Source organism: Bison bison, unplaced genomic scaffold (genome assembly GCF_000754665.1).
Source record: "Bison bison bison isolate TAMUID 2011002044 unplaced genomic scaffold, Bison_UMD1.0 scf7180017864034, whole genome shotgun sequence".
NCBI classification, from domain to species: Eukaryota; Metazoa; Chordata; class Mammalia; order Artiodactyla; family Bovidae; genus Bison; species Bison bison.
The window spans coordinates 2,106,148-2,126,955 of NW_011494606.1; positions in this window are offsets into that span (position 1 = coordinate 2,106,148).

The window sequence follows — 20,808 nt, forward strand, 5'->3', positions numbered from 1 at the left end:
TAGGAATCAGCCATTTAATGAGAACAAAAGGAATTAATTGGTGGTTTAGGCCTAATGAGACCGCTGTGCAAATTAACAGTCCTCATCAGCAGAAACAAACAGAGCCCTTAAATGAATTGCCGAAGAGCATTAAACTGAATAAGCTTTTGCCGGGATGATAAATAGCAGGTCAGAGGAGACCATCTGGCCCCTTCCCTGCAGCTTCCTTCCAGGGAGGAGGGAGTGAGCGAGGGCGGGGCCCAGCTGGGCCGGAGCCAGGCGCACACTCACGCCTACTGCCTTGAGCGCACACATGGTCACACGCATCCATCCATAGCTACTCACACACCCTCAGAGCCACATGCACGCACATTCGCACGCTCACTATCACGTCTGTGTGCCTCCACGTGCAGTCACACTCAGACACCTTTGCACGTATTCACAGACACATTTGCACCCACACGTACATGGTTGCACGTACACCTAGAGGTGCAGTGGACTGTTGCTGTCAGTCGCTCAGTTGTGTCCGACTCTGCAACTCCATGCACTGCAGCAGGCCAGGCTCCCCTGCCCTTCACCACCTCCCAGAGTTTGTTCAGATTCATGTCCACTGAGTCGATGATGTCATCCAACAATCTCATCCTCTGTTGCCCCCTTCTCCTCCTGCCCTCAATCTTCCCCAGCATCAGGCTTTTCCCAGTGAGTCGGCTCTTAGCATCAGGTGGTACTGGACTAAGGCAACATTTGTCTCTGAGAAGCAGGACAAGACCCTCTGACTGATCTGTGTGTGTCCCGAGGTAGCAGATGCTGAGGGCAGAGGGGCGGAAGCGCCCGCCACCCCACCCGCACGCTGGCAGAACACTGGGCTGGGTGGGAGGACGGAGAGCACCCCCCGGCCGCAAGGCAGTGGCTCTCTCCTCCTCAAAGGGCAGTCCTCCCTTAGGTGGGGCACGTGGATGCCTCCGATGTGCCCTCTGACCCTGCTATCAGACACCGCCCTCTTTTTACACCGCCTGGTGGTCTAGTGACCTCAGGTGGAACGTACTGGGCGAGGCAGTTACCCAGAGGGTCACAGGCCCTCCCGGTGGTCCTGGTGCATACTAGTTGAGTGTCTAAGATTCCTTCTAGAACTGACATTCTAGACGTCTGGCCCTACTTTGTGCACGCGTGCTCAGTCATTCAGTCACGTCCAACACTTTGCGACCCCATAAGCTGTAGTCTGCCAGGCTCCTCTGTCCATGGGATTCTCCAGGCAAGAATACTGGAGCGGGTTGATGTTAGGGGAAGCACACTGACTGAAACCGCCCACCCTGGCCAGGCACCATAGTAACCATTTGCATGAGTTGTTTATGACTGGAGGTCCTGGTAAGGAACACAGAACTAAGAAGCCACCACCCAGCGGAAGAGTTTGGTAAAGGTCGAAAGGAGACACCATGTGTCAGACCACTTCCCAGAATCCTTCTCACTGGCATCCGTCTTGGCTGAGCAATGCGTGCGCCACCAGGAAGGACTCTGACTCAGAATGATCTGTCAGAGACAACCGGGAAACTAATCCCATCACCACAAAACCTGAGATCGGGAGCCACATAGCAGAGCAGTTCTCCCCGGTTCTCTTACCCCATTGCTCTCCACCCGGTGCCCCTTCACAATAAAATCCCTTGCTTTGTCTGCACATATGTCTTCTCAGACAATTCATTTCCTAGTGTTAGATAAGAACCCACTCTTGGGCCCTGGAAGGGGTCGCCCTTCCTGCAACATTGTCATTTCCTACTCCAAGGGACCTTCCCAACCCAAGGATCTAACCTGCATCTCCTGCATGTTGTGCATTGACAGGAGGATTCTTTACCACTGTGCCACTTTAATTTTTATTAAAAGTATATATTTTTAGCTTATGTGTTCTTCTCTATTCTTCACTCCACACACAGTGACTGCTTTTGTTTATCATTGAACACTCCACCTAACCAGTGTCTGGCACACTGGAGGAGCTTAATGCATATTTGTTGTCTGAATGAGTAAACCAAATTCGTTCAAAAAAGTATGTGATAATCCATTCAGGCTAGGGCTCTGGTAAAATTTGATGGAAATCCCAGTGTTACATTCCATGCACGGAAGGCCGACGTTAGGCCCTAAAGATGTCTTGTGTTCCCCACTGGGGGATCAGCTCCTTAAGTGAGTTGTCTGGATGTTATTTGAATCTCCCACAGGGGTGCTCTGCTCTTTCCGCCACACCCGGCCACTCCAGGCTATGAGTGTCACCTTGCTGAGTCACAGAAACCTCTGCTGGCCCCTCAGTGCCTGCCCGGTATACAGTGAGCACTCAATACTTCCTAATGAGATAATTAATCTATCCTTCCACTCAGTCATTCATTTGCAAGCATTCTTCAGAGTCCAGCACTGTGCTAGGTATTGTATAACACAGGAATGAGTTGAATTGGCCAAGTGTTCTACTCTCAAGCAATTTATATGTGTTGAGAGAGATAGGAGACAAGAAATTTGGGTTAAGCACATGGAGAAGTTAGGTTCAGAGCTAAAAGAAACAGTGGAAAAACCCATTTTAGGGAGGTGGTCAGGGAAGGCCTACCTGTGGAAGTGATGTCTAAGTGCTACCTGAAGAATGAATGAGAAATCTGACACACAGACTGTGGGCAGAAGAGGATTCCTGGAAGAGTAGACAGCATTAGCATGTGCGAGGGTCCTGGGGTTTGTGTCTGGCTGGAGCAGACAGCGTGTATGAGAATCCTGAGGTTTACATGTGGCCAGGAGGAGGAGAGAGTGGTATGAGGCAGGCTAAGTTAGGCAAGCCTGAGTGTGCAGCCATGAGGATGAAGTTGAATGAACCAGTGAATATCAGTTGTTAGAGTTTAGAGTGGAAGTAACAAGAGAAAACTACAAGGATTCTCAACCAATTAGTGTTCAGAGAACCCTCCTGGGTATGGCCCTGTGCCTGATGCTGTGGGGGACAGAATAAAGTATAAGGTATGGTCCCTGACCTCGAGCCAGTGACCAGTGCCCTGGCCTGAACAGCCTGTTCACAGTTAGCACCTTCTGAGTGTGGTCTGGCTGAAAACTTCAGAGAAATGCTGAGGTTCCTGGGGCCTCTTTGTGGCCCATAGCACAGTTGCTTAGGAGGAGGCCACATGGAGGCCTGGCATGGGAAGCCAAGACTTGAGAGGACTTCCCAGGAAAAACAGAATGTAAACTGAGTTTGGGTGATAATTGTAGGTACCAGTGCCTCTCTGCTAGACATCACACACATCTCCTGCCCTTTCAATCAGTCTGTAAGATTCAGATCATCATCCCATTTAACAGATGAGGAAACTGAGGTACAGAGCAGGAATTAGAGCCATTGAGTAATGTAGGTAGGATTTGCCCCTGGCTCTGCCTGACTATCCATTTCCAGTGCCGGGAAATGGAAACCCAGGGCCTAGCTCAGGGTTGCAGGGCCATGGTGTGGCTTTCATGGGCTCTGGGCCTTTTGCCTTCATGGGCCCCATTTTTCCATTAAAAAAATTACTGAAAATTATATTTTGTGACCGTGGTGTTATAAAGATGAATATGTTCATTTCTCCTGATTTTGAAAAGATTAACAACATGCTCGTGGACCCCCAGTGCATCATGGACTCCAGTGCCCCGCAGTGCCTGGTGGAGAAGCAGCCCTGCTGACCCCTCACTGGTGCTCTGTAGCTCCTTCAGATCCCAAGGCCGCCTCCCCAAACTCCAGGAGCTCACATCCCACTGCGAAAACGCCCAGATCATGCCCCATGCAGGGGGTGATGCCACCAGGAAGCTTTATCTTGGGGGCGGGGTTTCTGCAGTGGAGCTGTTGAGGGCAGCTGGGCAGATAAATCACTGCCTGGGAACGTGTGTCTGTGCTGATGCAGGGACAAGCGATTGCTTGTCTGTTTTCCTGGAACCAGAGCTTAAATTCACTGGGGTGATAAATGGTTTAGCCTCCACGATTAAGGCCACCTCTATAACTCACAGCACCAAAGAGGGCCCAGGAGCATCGGTCTCGTGTTTGTTGTTTTTCTCAAGGTGGAGGAGGGCCATGCTTAAAAGAGTGAGGAAAAAAATGGCCAAGCCATCCTGCTGCGCCCTCGGGAGGGAGGCCCTGGGATGCTGGATTCCACATTGGGGCGCCTCACAGATTCTACCTTCATTCTCGCAGTTTAAGGCCCTGCTTCCCTCTGATTCACAAGCTTCCTGCTGCTCCTAGGGAGCTCCCAGAGGTTCAGCTCTACTGGGGTGCCTCTCTAACTCAGAGACCTGTGATTGCTCCCCTTTGCCTGCAGGAGGAAAGCCACAGGCCTCAGGTAGGTCTCCAGAGCTTTCCGGGCACCAAGCCTTCCGTTACCATTCAGGAATACTTTCCTGTGAACTTTTTCTTCCAGCCCTGAAACCTGTACTGTACCTCCAGTTTTTGTTGACCCTGGCTGTTTTCCCCTCCTGGAATGCCCTTCCTCCTCCAGGGAGTCCTCCAAGAAGTTCCACTTACTGGAATTACTTTTTCCTTTCATGGACTGTGTTTGGATCTCTGCTGCAACCCTGGGTTCAGTCTTCTTGTAGTAACCTGTGTGTGCCTCTGTCTCCTCCTAGTGTGAGAACCTCTCAAGGCTGGGAACCTGATTTATTCGTTCTGGTCTCTCCTTGAGGTTTAACATAATGCTTTGCACACACAGGAAATGCTCAGTGTTTGTGAAGTGAATTGACTTTCCAATGGGGAGCTGCTTTGGTCTATTCTAATTTGAGACCTTTGCTTAGAGGCAGACCCAGTCCCCCCATTTCTAATTAGACAAAGTCTTGACCTTGACTCATGGCCTGGGAGAAACTTGGGACATCAGGTTTGGCAAATACATTGGCCCAAGAATCCATAAATATTGATCCATTGTTTGCAGAGTAATTTAAATGTCAGTTATAAGCCCAAGGCAGATAAAGATCTGTATTAACAATAAAACTGGATACAAGCCACCAAACCCTAGGGAAGCAGCCTTGGGTTAAGACGGAAATGGAATGCACAGGCTTTGGGGAGGGAGGGCATTAGATGGGGAGGCAGATCAATGGCTCTGAGAGACTGAACTGCCAGCGATGCTCAGGTTGGGATGTGCTTGCTCATTACCATGTCTTCTGTTTGAGGATGGATGCGGTCCCTCATCCATCCATACATCCATCCGTCCATCCATACATCCATCCACTGTGGAATTCTGTGTCTCAGCTATTCATGAGAGAGACAGATACACATACATACCCAGAGACAGGAACACACGGAACAAAGATAGGCACTGACGTTTGCACACAGAAACAGAGATGCAGAGACACAGAGACAGAGACGGAGCAGACACTCAAGGGGAAGAGAGACAGAGGTGGAGGGAAAAACTGATACTCCTCAGAGCAGGAGGGCACTTGCATAAACAAGCAGAGTTTGGACATGATTGTGCATTAGGGGGCAGCAGGCTGGGCCCTCGTTTGCAATAAGGGACCTTGATTCTGACTCCAAGAGGTAGTAATGTCCAGTGGTTAAGACACAGTTAGGAATTAGATTGAAATGATCAAATGAGTTCAAGTCCCAGCTTTCTCATGTACGATTGTGATTTGGACTACTTTAATTCAACATCTAAGCCTCAGTTTCTTTCTATTTTTAAACGGAAAGTTTATTTTCCTAGGTTATTGCTAATATTTTTAGTTTATTTTATTTTTTGCTTTTTGGCTTCACTGGGTCTTCACTGTGGCACACGGGCTCTTCATTGCAGGGTGTGGGCCTCTCTGGTTGTGGAGCATGGGCTCAGTAGCTACGCTGTGTGGGCTCTGTAGTCGTGGTATGGGCTTAATTGCCCGGCAGCATGTGGGATTTTAGTTCTCCCACGTCCATGTCCCCTGCATTGGAAGGTGGATTCTCAACCACTGGACCACCAGCAAAGTCTCTGAGCCTCAGTTTCTTAATTTGTTAAATGGAGATCTTCATATAGTATACAAGGATTCTTATCTCACAGGTTCTGGGGAGTATATGTAGATAAAGGTTGGGCACACCACAAGCATTCTAGAAAAGCTGGGTTTTATCACCCTAAGTCAGAGCCTTCCCCTAAACTACTGTGTGGCCTTGAGCAAATCGACCCCCGTCTCTGTGCCTGGGTTTCTCCATGTGTGGAGTGAGGAGGCACAGCTTTGAGGATTTCCAGGGCCCTCCCTTCCTGCGATGCTTTCTCTTCCCGTTATCCTCTGTCTGAGGTTCTTCGTAGTTGCCCTGAGTGAACGGTCTCTTTGGCAGAAGGTGCCCCCTCTGCCTTCAGTCTCATTTAGACACAGTCAGACCCAGCAAATGAATTGCTTCCCTTCCCTTGGTGTCATCAGGAAGCAGCTGGCCTGACAGCTCCCCAGGAAGGATCAATTGGAGGATGTCTGATTTTGAAGTGAACCGGAGGACAGCTTTGGGATGTTGAATCTGACCTGCCGCTGTTCTGGTCAGGGCTGGTGGTCCGGAGCTGCTGCCTCTCCCGGTGGTCTCTCAGAAACTGTCAGGGATGGCAGAGGGCAGGCTGCTCTGTGTGGCCTGTGCTGACCCTCCCGTCCACAGAGGCCCCTGGGGTCTATGGGTCCAGTCTCTCACCAGGCAGTGTACCCGACTCACCTGTTCCTAGACCTTTTGAGAAATATGTACTGACCTTTGGGGCTCAGCCTGGATACCTCTGTGCCTGGAAGCTTACTCCAGCTCCTCTTCTTAGAGATGGGGAGGGCCTTCACTCATAATGCTGATACTCTATGATGATGAGCATCAGCCCTTGTTTTGTGCAAACTGTGTTAAGGAGGTGATACAGCAGATAAAGAGATTTTAAGGGTTTTGTTTTTTGTTAGGAAGCAGAACAGTAGAAGAAAAACACCCAGAATTAACATTGGATTTCTAGCTCATCTCTGTTCCCACTCTAAAACCTTATTAAAATTACAATAGAGGGGTTTTCAAAAGATAAGAGCCCCCCAAATGAGGAAGATGAAAGAGAAAAGAGCAAACAAGAGATTTCAAGAAAACTTTAGAGGATAGGAAATAGATGAACAACTGATGAAATCTGCAAAGCTTTCCCAATTGTTGCCACTCTGACACTGTGTCCTTACATGTACTATAGAGTCACAGACACTTCAGTTCAGTTCAGTTCAGTTGCTCAGTTGTGTCCAGCTCTTTGCGACCCCATGAATTGCAGCATGCCAGGCCTCCCTGTCCATCACCAACTCCTGGAGTTCACTCAGACTCACGTCCATCGAGTCAGTGATGCCATCCAGCCATCTCATCCTCTGTCGTCCCCTTCTCCTCCTGCCCCCAATCCCTCCCAGCATCAGAGTCTTTTCCAATGAGTCAACTCTTTGCATGAGGTGGCCAAAGTACTGGAGTTTCAGCTTTAGCATCAGTCCTTCCAAAGGAATCCCAGGGCTGATCTCCTTCAGAATGGACTGGTTGGATCTCCTTGCAGTCCAAGGGACTCTCAAGGGTCTTCTCCAACACCACAGTTCAAAAGCATGAATTCTTTGGCACTCAGCCTTAGTAGGCCTGTTTTCCCTACTAGCCACTTAGCTGAGGAAGTGGGGGATATGCCTTGCTCTTTTTTTTTTTTAGGTGACTATCGAATGTTTGCTTAATGAATATATATTATAATCTGTAATTTTAATATATGTGGTCTTCATTTGGTCTTTAAAAAATTTAAAATTTTATTGCAGTAACACCTCAGTATTGGGTAAGCCAAAAAGTTTTTTTGGATTTTTCATAATATCCTGTGGAAAAACTTGAATGAACTTTTTGGCCAACTCAATACATTGTTCAGAAAGCTAACTGGTATGACAGGGCTTCTAGCAGAAGAAAGCAGTTCCCATCCTACATCTTCAGTCTTGCTTTCTTGAGGCAATCATTTCAACTCTTTTCTCTGTATTTTTATCTCCATATTTTAAAATAATATGATTATGCCTATATTTTCTGATTTTTCCATTTTAAATATTGTCTACTGGCTTTACATGATAGAATTTAGCCTTCTGACACAGACACATGCACACATTTTTTTTCTCACACTCTCCCAATACAGTTCTATCTATCACAAACATCAGCATTCAGCATTCGATAATACATCGGTATTCAGCATTTAATAATACATCGGTATTCGGTATTTGCTAATACATCGGTATTCAGCATTCGATAATACATCGGTATTCAGCATTTAATAATACATCGGTATTCAGTATTTATACTATTATGACAACCTGAAACTTGAATATTATTTATGGCTGAGCCGGGTAGTGTACTATGATTAGTTTTCTTTTTTAACTTTAATTTTTTTCTGTCGTTAATAATTGCTTTTTTTTTGTTTGTTTGCTTGGTTTTCTATATTTCTGTCAGTAACTTATCTCTGATTTACCCAGACTAATTTACCCAGGTCTCTTGCACTGCAGGTGGATTCTTTACCAGCTGAGCCACCAGGGAAGCCCAAGAATACTGGAGTGGATAGCCTATCCCTTCTCCAGTGGATCTTCCTGACCCAGGAATCAAACTGGGAACTCCTACATTGCAGGTGGATTCTTTATCAGCTGAGCTACCAGGGAATCCTAATTTATCTCTAGATTTTCCAAAAAATTTGTAGAACTCCTCTAAATATGGTCAGACATATCAGATAGTAGTTCAGTTCTATTTTTTTTTCCCACATGGAGACACCCTCTCTGGAACTCTTGACCCTCTGCTGCAGTCTGGAAGGGGGTCTCCAAGTCTGCCGTGTGGCTCCTGTCCTTGGCCGCCCTCCACTGTCCTGGTGGCTTATTCAGGGGCCTCTCTTCTACGCTGGCTCCCCTGTTGTATCTTCTCTTTTCTTCTTCACTGTGGTTGAGCATCGTTTCTAATGACATCTGTAATTTTCAGTCCCTTCCAGCACCTTTGCCTTTAGGAACGCTGGTGTTTGATTTCCGAGACTTCCTAGGGTTCTAGTATATAAATCAGCTTGCTGCTTCTCACTTAGCCCTGATAGGTACTTCAAGAGAGAAAAAAGCTGAAATCTAAGTCATTTCATCAGATGTTCAGCTATTTCTTATCTTCCAAAATTTTCTTGAAACCTCTTGTTTACTGTCTTCTCTTTCATCTTTCCTGTTTGGGGGGTTCTTATCCTTTTAAAACCTCTCTACTATAATTTTAATAAGGTTTTTGAGAGGAAGCAGAGATGAGCTGGGAACCCAATTGATTTAAGAAAATTTAATGAATGTAAAATTGATTCTTTAGGTCATATTGTGTCTCTGAATGAAGAGAAAGTGTCTTTGCCTTAATTTAACATTCAGAAGTCAGAAGACAGCTTTTCTTCCAACTCCTCTTTGGCTAAGTTTTCTTTGAAATCCACACTTGAGATGAGGGTGCATTAGGGACCACAACTGTTCATGACAAACTATCAGATGAAAACCAATGAACTATCTGTTTTGGTTGTCTATTACCCAACAACGCTGCATTACAAACCACCACAAAACCTCACGGTTACAAGATAACTGCTTACTGCTCTCAGGTATACAGGGAGGCGGGAGGCTCTGGTATTCTTGGTGGGTTCTCTCCTATGTCTGGGGTTGGTTGGCTGTCAGCTGATTTAGGATGACCTCATCCGTGGAAATTTGGAAACTAGGGGTACTTGGGTTTGGCTTCTTGTGTCTCTCATTCTGCAGCAGGCTAGCCTGGAGGTCCACTCATGCCAGTGGCAGAGACACAAGGCTTCTTGAGGCTTTGACCCTAAAATGACAACCCGTTACTTCTACTACATTCTGCTGGCCAAGTCATCAGGCTAGCCCAGACTTATGGATACGGACATCACCTCCAGCTCTTTGGTGAGAGGAACTGCAAAGTCATGTGACAATGGCTGTGGATACAAGGTATGTGTGTGTGTCCAGTTGGGGCCGTTGAAGCCATCAGTCTGCTATACCAACTAAAATCAGGAATTCTCCAGATGAAGTCTGCCATTACAACATAATAGGGTGCTTGACTTTACAATCTACTTCCTCCATGAACTTCTGCCTGATCTGGCACCACTGAAATAGTAAAATATATGGTAAATTCCTGCTGGGACAGGCTGAGCTGACAGCTCTGATCTTCACCCTGTCTGCTGATCCTGGTCTCAAATAGGGAATTCCCTGAGCATAAAGAAAAACCACCCAGATCCTTCCCATAGCCAAGGGCCTCTAAGGATTTTTTTGTATGGTCTCCACACTCCTGGGGGCTTCTCTGGTGGCTCAGATGGTAAAGAATCTGCCTGCAATACAGGAGACCTGGGTTTGATCCCTGGGTTGAGAAGATCCCCTGGAGAAGGCAATGGCAACTCCAGCATTTTTGCCTGGGAAGTCCCATGGACAGAGGAGCCTGGTGGGCTACAGTCCATGGGGTTGCATACAGTTGGATAGGACTGAGTCACTAACACTTTTCCACGCTCCTGAGCCAGACCCTGCTGTTTGTATCTGGACCTAACCCAGAGCCCCAGAACTCTGCTAGGCAAGGGCAGGAGTCATACGTGATCATGCCCATCCTGGGGAGGAGCTAGGATGGCGTGTTCTTCCCCTCCCCTCCTTGAATTCTGATGGGGTTACTCAGTTCTTTAACCCAGAGGGGTGACTTTATCATGAGTGTTTTGCACTGGGCTTGTGCAGCCCCGCTCCCCCATCCCACCAGCAATTGAAGAGGATTTCTTTCTTTTAGACCAAGTGGGGTTCAGTGGTGTTTGAAATGGAGCCGATGGGTATTGCCTTGACCCCAGTGGTGAAGTGGGGATGCTAAGAGAGCCACCCTCATTCAGATGCTTCAGGAGAACTCTTGAGAGGTCCTGCCTCCTAGTTTATTCCTAGAGCTGTTAACTGACCTGTTCTCTGCCTCCTATCCAGGGGCTCTCTAAAGAGGCTGGTTCAAATCCATTCCTCTGTCCTTTGTTCCTTGGTGTCTGGCTCAGACTTCCCTACCCTGCTTCTGCTTTTCAGGCTGAACTCCAGTCTGACACACCTGTTCAGCATCTTAGCTTTCTCCTTTCTCATCTGCAGGGCTGGCCCGACAGCTGGGAGAGGAAGAACCCACTCACTCTCAGAAGGGGTCACCTGTGCGCCATCCTGGGCAGGCTTGGACCACCAGCTCCATGTTCTGTTTGGGGCTTGGCATTTGGGAAGATTCCTTGTCCTGAGCTCTCCTCCCAGTTCAGGGAAGAAAGACTTGAAAGTAACATTTCTGTCATATGAGTGCATTTGTAAAGGAAGATGTGTAAAGGAAGAAAGGGTCCCCAGGGTGGGAGAAGTCCAGTAGCATCTCAGTGGCTGCACCTGTGTCAGATGTGGGGGAGGAAGTACTGCTCTGGGAACCACAGAATCCCACAGGTCTGGGTGAATGAGACCTCCACCGAGTGCCTCCTGCCCTTTGGCCTGAGTTCTTTCCCCCAAGGAAAGGAGAACTAGGGCCAGATCTTTGTTTCTTAAGCCAAGACTGCAGACCCCTTAAATGGCTGTGGTCTTTATTGAAGGCAAAAGGGTGAAGGAAAAGGGGAGGGTTTGGGGTGGATCTGGGGGCTAGAATGTGAGGGAGGCACAGCTGGCAGAGGGGCCAGTGAAAGGTGGACAGGATGTGCCAGGGTCCAGACACCTCCAGGGGCCATCCAGTTCCAAATTTCATGAATCTACCTTCCAATCCAAGTAGTGTTAACTTTTATCATTGTCTATGGCAATAACAACAGCTACATTCATCGCTAGTAGGTGCCAGGCAGTATTAAGCATGTTGTATAAAAAAGTAGTAATTAGTAGCTTAGTCGTGTCTGACTCTTTGTGACCCCATGGACTGTAGCCTTCCAGTATCCATGAAATTCTCTAGGCAAGAATACTGGAGTGAATAGCCATTCCCTTCTCCAGGGGATCTTCCTGACACAGGGATCGTAAATGGGTCTCCAACATTGTTGGCAGATTCTTTACCGTCTGAGCCACCAGGGAATGTCACCTCATTTTATTTTCATGCTGTCTCAATGAAGCAGGATGAATGTCCCCATTTCACAGCTGAGTAAACAGGTTAGGAAACTTGCCCAGCATCACACTTTAACTAGTATTACCAGCAGAACTGGAAATGAAACCCAGAAGTTGTATAGGTCCAGGCACTTTAATCCTGGTTGGATTTCTGGGAGTTGGGCTCTGGTATAGAAAGCCTGGAACACAGAGGTAAGGAAAAACCCACCCTTAGCTCTGGAAACTTGTTCTAACACCATAACAAGGTAGCAAAGAGAGGGCTATGGGAGTTCCAAGCAGGGCTTGGGGACAATCCAAGAAGGCTTCCTGGAGAAGAGGGATTTAAACTGTACCTTGAAGGAGAGGGGTTTCAAGAGTAGTCTAGAAAGACAGCAGGGCTTCTGGAGAATGCTAGGTGGGAAGTTTGCGGAAGGTGGGGTATTTTGGTTGGAAGATGATGGCTGGAAAGCTAGGTTGAGGCCATACGGATGGTAGTCCTGAATGCTGAGGCAAGAGCCTCGAAACAAAGTAATGGAAAGCGGACTGGAGACTCGACAAGTTTTGCATGTTAATTCTGTGCTGGAGGAAAACTTGGAAAATGGACAGACACTGACAATACAGGTAGTTTAAATAGGGCTGTGAAAATTTAAAAAATATTGTGAAGTGTTTTGGTTTTGATTTTGTGAAGCAGCTGAACATCCTTATCTTGGAGATCTGAACAAACCTCTAAGAGCTGGGTTGGGAAGGTAATTGACAACTCCTTTCAACTTCTTGGATTTCCTCTCTGCAAAACCTTTCCAAATGACAACCAGAACTCATTTGGCTTCTCAGCCTATGCGGAAGTCCTTAAAATGCTCATTCATTTGTGAAGAACTGGGGGCTCCTGGGTGGAGGGAGACAGCTCACCCTGAAATGGTCCTCACTTTTCACGGGCCACTTGACTCCTTCATTTTCAGCGACAGCGATTTACACTGCTGGTTTGCCTAGAGTCACCCGCAAATGTCCCAGTCCCTGATGCCACTGTGGCTGCAGTTCCAGCTTCAGGCTCAGGTTTGCAACTGGCAATTGGCTGAGCCACCCAGCCAGGGTAGAGGGAGGGCAGGGTGCTGATGACCTGGATGGGGCCTTGGGCTCCAGTCCTGCCTCTCTTGTCACAGTCTCACCGGCAAGTCCGCGGCTCTCTCTCTGCGCCACTGTCTCCTCACTGCAACCCACGTGAGGGCCTGCCCTGGATCAGCCCTTCTGGAGACAGTCATACTCATCCCCTCTCGGAAGGCATCATCCTGTCTGAACATCCTTTGCTATTAGTCAGTGAGTATTTCCTTTAAGTCGACTCACCTTTTAAAACACACCAATTCATGTCACTCTACCATTTCTGTAAATGATGCATCATTTGCTATAAACGGACAGTTAAGTTAGCTGTTAAAAGAGTGAATGTTCACCCTCATGCCTCCTAAAGATCAGTGGACGTGCCTGCTCGAGGCGTGAGTGCATCCCACGGAGCGAAACCCCCATCCTGGAGCCGAGGCAGCCCTTCATACACAGTGTTCCCAGAAACACCTGGAGAACTTACTAAAACACAGGTTCTGGGACTTCCCTGGTGGTCCAGTGGTTAAGAATCTGCCTGCCAATGCAAGGGACACAGGTTTGACTCCTGGTCTGGGAAGATTCCACATGTCACGGGGCAACTACCGGAGCCTGTGTGCCCAGAGCCTGTGCTCCACAACAAGAGAAACCACCGCAATGAGAAGCCTGTGCACCTCAACGAGAAGCAGGCGCTGCTCCCTGCACCTAGACAAAACCCGTGCAGCAACAAAGACCCAGCACAGCCAAAAATAAATAAACAAATAGGGACTCGGACTCAGGAAGTCTGGGGTGGGGCCTGAGGCTCGGCCTTTCTAACAAGCTGTCAGGTCCCAGTTTCAGATACCCCACTGTAAAAAAATGAGGGTTCACGGGGCTTTCCAGTTCTCATGTCCTAGGGTAGGACAAGAACGTCAACAGAAACAAAGCAGCGGATCTTCTTGAGAACGTTTGCAGTGAAATGCAAAGCCCCATAGCCAAACTTAGAAGCAAAGCCTGAATAGGAACAGAAAACTCAGAGAGATGTTATTTCTTCTTTTCTCCTAAATATATGTTTAGTTTATCTTTATGCGCTTAGAACTAGTTGTCTCTGCTCATAGCTTCAGGGATTAAACAGCTGTGACTGTCTTCACACCTCCCACCTTTACTTAGAGACCTGAGTATAGAACACCATTAATGGGGACCTTGATTGTAAATCATGCCAGCCTTGCCTGCAGCCTGGGGCCTGGCTCTTGCAGAGAGACACAACCCTGGGGCTCTGGAAGCCCAACTGCTTGGGCTTTCCCCTTCTGTGACCTCCTGCCCAGCTCACAATCAGAACCACACACCAACCACTGACTCACTGCAGCTTCATGGTTCATCTCATGTTTTCCTAGGGGCGGGGAGTCATAAGCTCTAGTAGTACTTGGTGTATGTGTGGGGGTGTGTGGGGTGCTTGGAAAGCAGAGAGGGGAGCAAGGCTGCCCCTCAGGGACCCATACAGGGCTGAGGCCATGGCAGGCCCTTGACAAACATCTGAGTCCAGGAAAGAAAGAGAAATTGACTTGGTGGCAAGTGTGGAGGAGGCTGTCTTCATGGCTCTGCGGTGACTGGTACGGATTGCTCTTGCACTCAGGCTGAAAAACAAAGCTCCTGCTGCACGCCAAGCTGTGCCCTACCTGAGTCAGTCCCTGAGCCCAGATAGCGTCCCTCCCTTCCCGGCAGTGGCAGGTCATGCCACCCAGCAATTCCTGGCCTCCTTGTAGAATTCAGTGCCTCTGGTGTGCTTAAGATGCTGAGAATGGAGGGCAAAGCCAGGACCTGGGGGTGTTTAGGGAGGATTGCTGGAGGGGCTTGAAGGTTGTGTGCTGAGCAGAGGCCTGACCAGAGATCCGGGGCAGTGTTCACACTGAGCACCGGGAGGGGGTTGTAAAGGCACCCCCGCCACCCCGCGCCGCTCTGAGCCCCTGGAATGGTGACTCTCTGATGTTTTATATCCTCCTACCAGTCTCCCACCTCCCTCTCTCATTTAGTCTGTTCTGGACTGGATAGAGGAGAGGCGCAGTGTGGATTTCTTGCGTCCTGAGAGGCACGGGAAGGGTTGCCTTTCTTCCATTTCCGAGGCTGTGAACAGAAACATGAGTTCATATACAGAGAAATGAATCCAATCTCTCACATCAGGCCATGGTTCTCTATTGCTTGCAGAATGAAGTCAAAAGCTCCTACACCCTGTAAGGGGCTGATTCAGGATTTGAATCTGTCTCTGGTTCCAGACCCCAAGAGTGTCTGTCTTCCCACAGGTGAGGCTCTGTAGTCTGTGAGGACTGTAAGTGTATAGCTGCCTTCTGAACTTGGGCCATGAAACAGCTCTGTTAGGGGAGTAGCTCTCCCATAAGACTGGGGCTCTGGGGCATCAGGACATTTGCATCCTGCTTCAGGGACTTCCCTTGCGGCTCAGAGGGTAAAGCGTCTGCCTACAATGCGGGAGACCCAAGTTTGATCCTTGGGTCGGGAAGATACCCTGGAGAAGGAAAGGGCAACCCACTCCAATACTCTTGCCTGGAAAATTCCATGGATGGAGGAGTCTAGTAGGCTACAGTCCATGGGGTCTCAAAGAGTCGGACACGACTGAGAGACTTCACTTCACTTCAGGGAGGTGAGGAAGAACCGGAAGAGGAAGCCAGAAGGTGAAGCCAGCCCAATTATCACAAGACCCTGTTACTGGCTGTCTAGTGGCAAGCCCTGCAAAGCCCCAGTTGGTCTTCACAGAGCTTTCATATCATGATGTTGGTTCTTATATTGAGTCCCTAGACCATGACAGGTGTTTGACATGCTTTCGTCACTTCAGTTCTCCAACAGTTGGGTGAGGTGCATTTTGCTAGGTTCAGTGTTCAGAGAAGGAGACTGAATAATTGAACACAGACCTGTATAGAGTTCAAGTTCAAGTGTTTGCTGTCAGGACCTCCTGCCTTTCTTATTTGAAGCTTTGATAACTGTGGGAGATAGACATCACCAGTCCCAACTTATGATGCTGTAATAGAGCTCAGAGAAGTGAAGTGATTTTGCCTTGTAGGTAAATGACAGAGCTAAGACCCAACGCCATTCTCTGCACTTTGCCCAGGATTTTCCCTTCATGCTAGCTCAGTGATTCTTCAGGCTTTTATGGCTTATATGCTCTCGAAGGATTTGCTCTTATGATTGAAACCAGCCTGCACTGGGCATCTAGAGGTCAAGGTCTCAGCCTGACTCTACCAGTGGCTGGCTATGTGACAGCAGAAAGCCAGCTTCTCTCCATGGGCTGTGGTCCCCTTCAAAGTTTCTTCCAGCTCTAGAATTCTGGTCTCTCTTTACACTACAAATATAATACACATTTGTTATGAACATGTTCAACAACATAGAAATATGAAAAGTCAAACAAATAAAAAACCCAGCTCATCATCTTCTTACCATTGTTAGAGGCAGAAGTTGTTAATAGTTCAGTATGTTTCCTTCCAAATGATTTTCTCTCTCTCTCTCAAAATAAGCACATGTAAGTTTTATTAACCTAATAAAAATTTAAAAATTGGTTTTGTACTGAAAAATATATTTCAGTGATCTTCCTGTGTCATCCTATATAGATCTACTTTATTCTTTTTACACAATATATCTTGGACTAATTTTTTTTTATCAGGTCTTTCCCTTTCTTTTCAAATGGTAGTTTGTTTTTTGTTTTTTGTATCATGGGTAAGGATAATTTATTTGGGCATTTACATTATTTTTAGGCTTTTCTTGGCTATAATAAGCAATGCTGAAATGAACATCTTTATACATATATTCTAACTCACATGCAGATGTATATCACTTAACGTGAGTTTTTAGAAGTAGAACTGCCAGATCACAACACACATATTTAAAACTTTGAAAAATGCTGCCAAAATCACTCTCCATAAAGGCCAATTGACCTTTCTCTCCAGAAGGCAGGGGGCAGCCCAAAGATGTCTGCATTTGTCCCGTCTGAGACAAGATCGGCAGGAGCAGGTATTCTGGTGCCCATGGGAAGATGGGACGGCAGCTCTAAGAGGATGGTGGGTGTTTCGGGGTCACACAGGAGCTGGGGGCAGAGATGGAAGTGGAGCCTCTGTGCCCCAGATCCTGAATCTAAGAGCTCTGCAGCCCTGAGGGGATGGCTGATGGAACAGGCTGTGACTCTGAGGTCAGAATTCCTGTGTCTGAATTGTTGCCATGCAACTTGTCACCGCTTGCACTTTGACCAAGAAACTTAATCTCCTTGAACTCAGTTTCTTTCTCCTTGAAGTGGAGATGGCAACACTGTGAAGGAGGGACTGTCATGGGGATTCAGTGAGAATTTCTGTAAGGATCTGGCCCCAAGACAGTGCTCTCTATAACCTCCTCCCTTCCAGAGAGTTGGGGGCCAGGGAACTTTGCCATACTCTAGAGTACTTTTATATTCATCCAAGAAGGTAACTAGGGGCTTCCTAGGGGGCACTAGTGTCAAAGAAGCTGCCTGCCAATGCAGGAGATGTAAGAGATGTGGATTAGATCCCTGGGTCAAGAACATTTCCTGGAGGAGGGCATGGCAACCCACAGTATTCTTGCCTGGAGAATTGCATGGACAGAGGAGCCTGGAGGGCTACAGTCCATAGGGTCGCAAAGAGTCAGACACGACTGAAACCACTTAGCAAGAAGGTAACTAAGGATTTATTGCCCAGTCACACATAACTCAAAATATTGTTTCTGAATATTGTTGAAAAGATTTGCAATTCAAAAGGACTTTTTTTTAAATTGGAGAAATGAAAAAAAAAAAAGTTCTTTTTTGATACAGTGAGACCTGATACTGTGGCCCTGAATGTCAGCAGGAGAGCTCAGAAAGACTTTTAATTGTTCCTGATACAATTATGAAAGTGATTGCAGCAGAGGCCAAGTGGACACTCAGCTTAACACAGTTGTAGAGTCAAATTCATTTCTCCATGGGTTCACCAGAGGGTCATCCCATTATTTGTAAATTTAGAGTGCTTTGGGGATGCAGGATAATGGGGAAAGTGGCAGAGTGTCTCAAAAACAATTATTCTTTTCCCTGTGTCTGAGCCTTTGGGGACTCCCCTCCCGCAGACTCAGAGCTTGACCGTGTGACTTGCTTTGGATGACAGAACGTGAGCAAATGTGACAGAGACTTGAAAAGAACTTGAGTATTGGAGCTTGCCTTCTCTTGTAGTCTTGGGGCACTGAGTCCACCCTACACATAAGCCTGAGCTAACATGCTGGAGAGACTGCATGGAAGATACTGAAGTGCCCCCAGCTAACAGCTTAGCAATCACCAGACATTTGAATGAGGCCATCCTAGCTCATCCAGTGTCAGCCAAGCTGACCACAGATCAGCCAGGATGACACAAACCAAAATGGCCTAGGCAGCCCACAGAATTGTGCAAAAAAAAATTTTTTTAATCTATTAAGTTTGGGGATGGTTTATTATATAAGCAAAGCTAACTGAAGATATTTATGAAATGAATATCTGGGTGAACTAGACCATTCAGGTATGACCTAAATCAAATCCCTTACGATTATACAGTGGAAGTGACAAAGATTCAAGGGATTAGATCTAATAGAGTGCCTGCAGAACTATGGACAGAGGTTTGTGACATTGTACAAGAAGCAGTGATCAAGACCATTCCTAAGAAAAAGAAATGTAAAAAGACAAAATGGTTGTCTGAGGAGGCCTTACAAATAGCTGAGAAAAGAAGAAAAGCTAAAGGCAAAGGGGAAAAGGAAAGATATATCCATTTGAATGCAGAGTTCCAAAGAACAGCAAGGAGAGATAAGAAATTCTTCCTCATTGATCAATGCAAAGAAATAGAGGAAAACAATAGAATGGGAAAGACTAGAGATCTCTTTAAGAAAATTAGAGATACCAAGGGAACATTTCATGCAAAGGTGGCCACAATAAAGGACAGAAATGGTGTGGACCCAACCATGATGGTGTGATCACTCACCTAGAGCCAGACATCCTGGAATGTAAAGTCAACTGGGCCTTAGGAAGCATCATTATAAAAAAAGCTAGTGGAGATGATGGAATTCCAGTTGAGCTATTCCAGATCCTAAAAGATGACGCTGGGAAAGTGCTGCACTCAATATGCCAGCAAACTGGAAAACTCAGCAGTGGGCACAGGACTGGAAAAGGTCAGTTTTCATTTCAATCCCAAAGAAAGGAAATGCCAAAGAATAGTCAGACTACTGCACAGTTTCACTGATCTCACACACTAACAAAATAATGCTCAAAATCCTCCAAGCCAGGCTTCAACAGTACCTGAACTGTGAACTTCCAGATGTTCAAGCTGGATTTAGAAAAGTTAGAGGAACCAGAGATCAAATTGCCAACATCTGTTGGATCACAGAAAAAGCAAGAGAGTTCCAGAAAAACATCTACTTCTGGTTTATTGAATATGCCAAAGCCTTTGACTGTGTGGATCATAACAGACTGGAAAATTCTTAAAGAGATGGGAATACCAGATTGCCTTACCTGCCTCCTGAGAAATCTGTATGCAGGTCAAGAAGCAACAGTTATAACTGGACATGGAACAAGAGACTGGTTCCAAATCGGGAAAGGAGTACGTCAAGGCTGTATGATTGTCACCCTACTTATTTAACTTACATGCAGAGTACATCATGCAAAATGCCGGGCTGGATGAAGCACAAGCTGGAATCAAGATTGCTGGGAGAAATATCAATAATCTCGGATATGCCAATGACACCACCCTTATGGCAGAAAACAAAGAAGAACTAAAGAGCCTCTTGATGAAAGTGAAAGAGGAGAGTGAAAAAGTTGGCTTAAAACTCAACATTCAGAAAACTAAGATCATGGCATCCGGTCCCATCACGTCATGGCAAATAGATGGGGAAACAATGGAAACAGTGACAGACTTAATTTTTTTAGCCTCCAAAATCACTCCAGATGGTGACTGCAGCCATGAAATTAAAAGACACTTGCTCCTTGGAAGAAAAGCTATGACCAGCCTAGACAGCATATTAAAAAGCAGAGACATTACTTTGCCAACAAAGGTCCGTCTAGTCAAAGTTTTTCCAGTAGTCATGTGTGGATGTGAGAGTTGGACTATAAAGAATGCTGAGTGCCAAAGAATTGATGCTTTTGAACTGTGGTGTTGGAGAAGACTCTTGAGAGTCCCTTGGACTACAAGGAAATCAAACCAGTCAATTCTAAAGGAAATCAGTCCTGAATACTCATTGGAAGGACTGATGCTGAAGCTGAAGCTCCAATACTTTGTTCATCTGATGCAAAGAAAAGACCCTGATGCTGGGAAAGATTGAAGGTGGGAGGAGAAGGGGATGACAGAGGATGAGATGGTTGGATGGCATCACCGACTCAATGGACATGAGTTTGGGTGGATAGATAGGGAAGCCTGGCATGCTTAAGTCCATGGGGTCACAAAGAGTCAGACATGACTGAGTCACTGAATTGAACTGAACCTGGAAGAAACAGCAAGAATCCCAGTCTTAGGAGAACTAATCTTGTCTCAGTGCACTTAAAAAAAAAAAAAAAAGTTTCAGAACCACGGACAGAGGCACAGGATAGGGCTGTATTTGAGCTGAGCTAATTGGGAAAGACCCTGATGCTGGAAGGGATTGGGGGCAGGAGGAGGAGATGACAGAGGATGAGATGGCTGGATGGCATCACCAACTCGATGGACATGAGTTTGGGTAAACTCTGGGAGTTGGTGATGGACAGGGAGGCTTGGCGTGCTGCGATTCATGGGGTCGCAAAGAGTCAGACACGACTGAGCGACTGAACTGAACTGA